The sequence below is a fragment of the Pristis pectinata genome, chromosome 18, assembly GCF_009764475.1.
Source record: "Pristis pectinata isolate sPriPec2 chromosome 18, sPriPec2.1.pri, whole genome shotgun sequence".
NCBI classification, from domain to species: domain Eukaryota; kingdom Metazoa; phylum Chordata; class Chondrichthyes; order Rhinopristiformes; family Pristidae; genus Pristis; species Pristis pectinata.
Window position 1 is genome coordinate 2,801,731 of NC_067422.1, and position 4,423 is coordinate 2,806,153.

Genomic DNA, 4,423 nt, shown 5'->3' on the forward strand with positions numbered 1-4,423 from the left:
ACCTCCACCCTGCCCGCCTGCCTCCCAGCTAACGGAGCAGGGATTGAGATACAGAAGCACTGATCGATGCAGCCTCCACACTGTCAGTGCGTTAGGTGACAGGTGTACTGTCGGCGAATGAGCGGCAGAGTCTGAGATATTTGCCGTTCCAATGCTGGGGCACCTGAGCCTGAGCTGGGGTCATTTCTCTGCCAGCTGACGAAGCCCTTGCCCCTGGCAAGCTCTCACAGTGGGCAGCCTTCCAAACAAGGCCACCAGAAATTCTGCAGATGCTGGAGTCTGGAGCAACACACACACAGTGCTGGAGGAACTCAGCAGGTCAGGCAGCATCCATGGAGGGAGATGAACAGTCGACGTTTGGGGCTGAGACCCTTCATCAGGACTGGAAAGGAAGAGGGCAGAAGCCAGAATAAGAAGGTGGGGGGGGGGGGGGGGGGGAGGAGCACACGCAGGTAGGGGAGAGGTGGGTTCAGGTGAGGGGGGAGGGTAGGTGGGTGGGGGAGGGGGAGAAGATGTAAGAAGCTGAGAGGTGATAGGTATTGGTATTGGTTTATTGTAGGGTTTATAGGTATATTAAAGGGCTGAAGAAGAAGGAATCCGGTAGGAGAGGGGAGTGGACCATGGAATAAAGGATGGGGGAGGGGAGGAGAGGAGATGGGCAGGTCATCAGGGGGGGGGGGAAGGGAGCCACAGGAATAAGAGAGGACAAAGGAGTGGGGGGGTGGGTGGGGGAAGGAGGGGACGGGTTACCGGAAGTCAGAGAAGTCAATGTTGAGGCCATCAGGATGGAGACTCCAAGGCAGAATATGAGGTGTTGTTCCTCCAACCTGTGTCTGGCCTCAACGTGGCAGTAGAGGAAGCTGTGGGTAGACGTGTTAGTGTGGGAGTGGGACTTGGAATTGGAGTGGGTGGCCACCGGGAGGTCCTGGCTGTTGTGGCGGATGGAGTGAAGGTGCTCGATGAGGCGGTCACCCAATATACGTCGTGTCCCACTGATGTAGAGGAGGCCGCACCGGATTCAATATTGTCCCGAACAGGGCAGTGTTGTCACCTCAAAGAAAAACACTGCACAAGTCAGCAGCGTCTGGGGAGAGAGAAGCAGTCGATGACTCAGGGCAGTGGTCGAGGGCCGGAGATATCCCCTGGGCAGGGTGCAGGGACACTGCTGATCCTGCAGCCTGCACGAGGCAAGCACTTGTGCAGGGTTTGGATATTCCCTCCAGGACGGGGCTCGTGGCTAACACACCTTCAGCTGCCCAAAGCCTGCAGCCCCCACACCTCACCTACCTTGGTCAATACCTTACCGAATGTACAGTCTCGGCAAGGTAAGTACCACAAGTGGCACTGTCACATTTCCTTTGATCATATGTCTATGAAGAGCCTTGGGGCACCAGAACGACTCACCCACAGGGGCCGTGGTTAATACTGACCCACAGGGGCCACGGTTAGTACTGACCCACAGGGGCCGCAGTTAATACTGACCCACAGGGAACATGGTTAATACTGACCCACAGGGCCACGGTTAATACTGACCCACAGGGGCCACAGTTAGTACTGACCCACAGGGGCCGCGGTTAATGTTGATCCCTGGGGGCCATGGTTAATACTGACCCACAGGGGCTGCGTTACTGCAGGATCCGTGGGTAACACTGACTCTCACACATGGTCGGCATGGAGCTGGTTATAACCTATTCCTGGGATCGTGCCTGGCCCCTACTGCCGATCCCCATTGGCTGCACGGCGTGTGTGTGCTGCACCTTCTCAGCGCCCTGCTGTCAGAGTTGCATGGGTCACGATTTTGTGGGACCTTGTGTGGGGAGCAGAGTCTGTGTCGCTAAGGACATTCCTCAAGCCACAACGGGGTCCTGGGCAGTGCCGTTGAGTTCCATGGTGGAGACTGAAGCAGTTCTCATGCAATCAGTGCTGGTGTGTGGAGCACTAATACCATTAACGGTCATAGCAGTATTATTAGGAACATTGAGACCATAAAACATAGGAGCAGAATTAGGCCATTCAGCCCATCGAGTCAGCTCCACCATTCGATCATGGCTGATTTATTTTTCCCTCTCAACCCCATTCTCCTGCCTTCTCCCCATAACCTTTGACGCCCTCACTAATCAAGAACCTATCACCTCTGCTTTAGATACACCCAATGACTTGGCCTCCACAGCCGTCTGTGGCAAACAAATTCCACAGATTCACCACCCTCTGGCTGAAAGAAATTCCTCCTCATCTCAGTTCTAAAGGGATGTCCTTCTATTCTGAGGCTGTTCCCTCTGGTCCTAGACTCTCCAACTACTGGAAACATCCCCTCCACGTCCACTCTATCCAGGCCTTTCAATATTCGGTAGGTTTCAATGAGATCCCCCTTCATCCTTCTAAACTTCCAGTGAGTACAGGCCCAGAGCCATCAAACGCTCCTCATATGTTAACCCTTTCATCCCTGGGATCATTCTTGTAAACCTCCTCTGGACCCTCTCCAATGCCAGCACATCCTTCCTTAGATACGGGGTCCAAAACTGCTTACAATACTCCAAATGTGTTCTGACCAACACCTTCTCAAGCCTCAGCATTACATCCTTGCTTTTATATTGTAGTCCTCTTGAAATGAATGCTAACATTGCATTTGCCTTCCTTAATACCGACTCAACCTGCAAGTTAACCTTTAGGGAATCCAGCACTGGGATTCCCAAGTCCCTTTGCACCTCTGATTTCTGAATTCTCTTCCCATTTAGAAAATAGTCCACGCCTTTATTCCTTCGACCAAAGTGCATGACGTACACTTCCCTACCCTGTACTCCGTCTGCCACTTCTTTGCCCATTCTCCAACCTGTCCAAGTCCTTCTGCAGACTCCCTGCTTCTTCAACACTACCTGACCCCCCCCCCCACCTATCTTTGTATCATCCGCAAACTTGGCCACAAAGCCCTCAATTCCGTCATCCGGATCATTAGCATATAACGTGAAAAACAGCGGACCCAACACCGACCCCTGGGGAACACCACTAGTCACTGGCAGCCAACCAGAAAAGGCCCCCTTCATTCCCATTCGTTGCCTTCTGCCGGTCAGCCAATCTTCTGTCCATGCTGGTACCTACCTGTAACACCATGGGCTCCTAGACCATCTCCATAACATTAACATGTGAAATCCATTAACACTGAACCATTTCTGTGAGCCAATGATGCCCCAGTGAGGATCTCACGATCTCTGTACATATTTTTACCATCCCCTTGTGGTTTAATATTCCCACACAGGGGCTACAAAACCATCCACCCCCTCTCCCTCACCTCTGACTGCTCCCCGTAACATTACCCAGCAACATGGTGCCAGCTCACACAACTGTTCCTCTCCTGTCTCCTCTGTCTCTCTCACTCACCCGTCCTCATCTGACTCCCAACACTGGAATAGCAGAAAATTCCCCCGTTGTGTAAACCAGAGCCCTTCCCCTCTGTCCCTTCAGCCAACATCTGAGCCTTAACCAGACTCTCTTCAACCTTGCCCCCCAGCTAAGGTTCTCACCCCTTTCCGCACTCTGTTAATGAAACCACCCAGTGGCACCTCAGTGAAGTCACCCATCTCCACTGCTACATACCTACTCGTGAAGCCCTCTGTCATCTAAATTACATTTAAAAATTGATAAATTGGTTTATTATTGTCACATGTACAGTGAAAAACTTTGTTTTGCATCCCATCCATACAGATCATTTAATTACATTGAGGTAGTACAAAGGAAAACATAATATAAATGCAGAATAAAGTGTTACGGCTACAGAGAAAGTGCAGTGCAGGCTGACAATAAGGTGCAAGGTCATAACGAGGTAGATTGTGAGGTCAAGAGTCCAAGTTATTGTACTAGGGAACTATTCATAGTCTTATAAGAACAGGATAGAAGCTGTCCTTGAGCCTGCTGGTTCGTGCTTTCAGGCTTTTGTATCTTCTGCCCGATGGGAGGGGGAGAAGAGAGAATGTCCAGGGTGGGTGGGGTCTTTGATTATGTTGGCTGCTTTACCGAGGCAGCGAGAAGTGTCGACAGAGTCCATGGACGGGAGGCTGGTGTCCATGACATGCTGGGCTGTGTCTACAACTCTCTGCAGTTTCCTGCAGTCCCGGGCAGAGCAGCTGCCATACCGAGCGGTGTTGCATCTGGATAGGATGCTTTCTATGGTGCATCGATAAAAATTGTTGAGGGTCAAAGGGGACATGATGAATTTCTGTAGCCTCCTGAGGAAGTAGAGGCGCTGGTGAGCTCTGCTCCCAGATCCCTCTCCCTGCCATCGATATGCCTCCCACACCATTTAAAGGTACCACCTCCTCCCCACACTCTCCACCCATGCACCCAGCATTCCTCGACTCCCTCCAAGCTCTCCATCCTCCTCCCCTCCCCTCTCCCACACCCACCCGGATTGTGAGAACCATATGCTTTG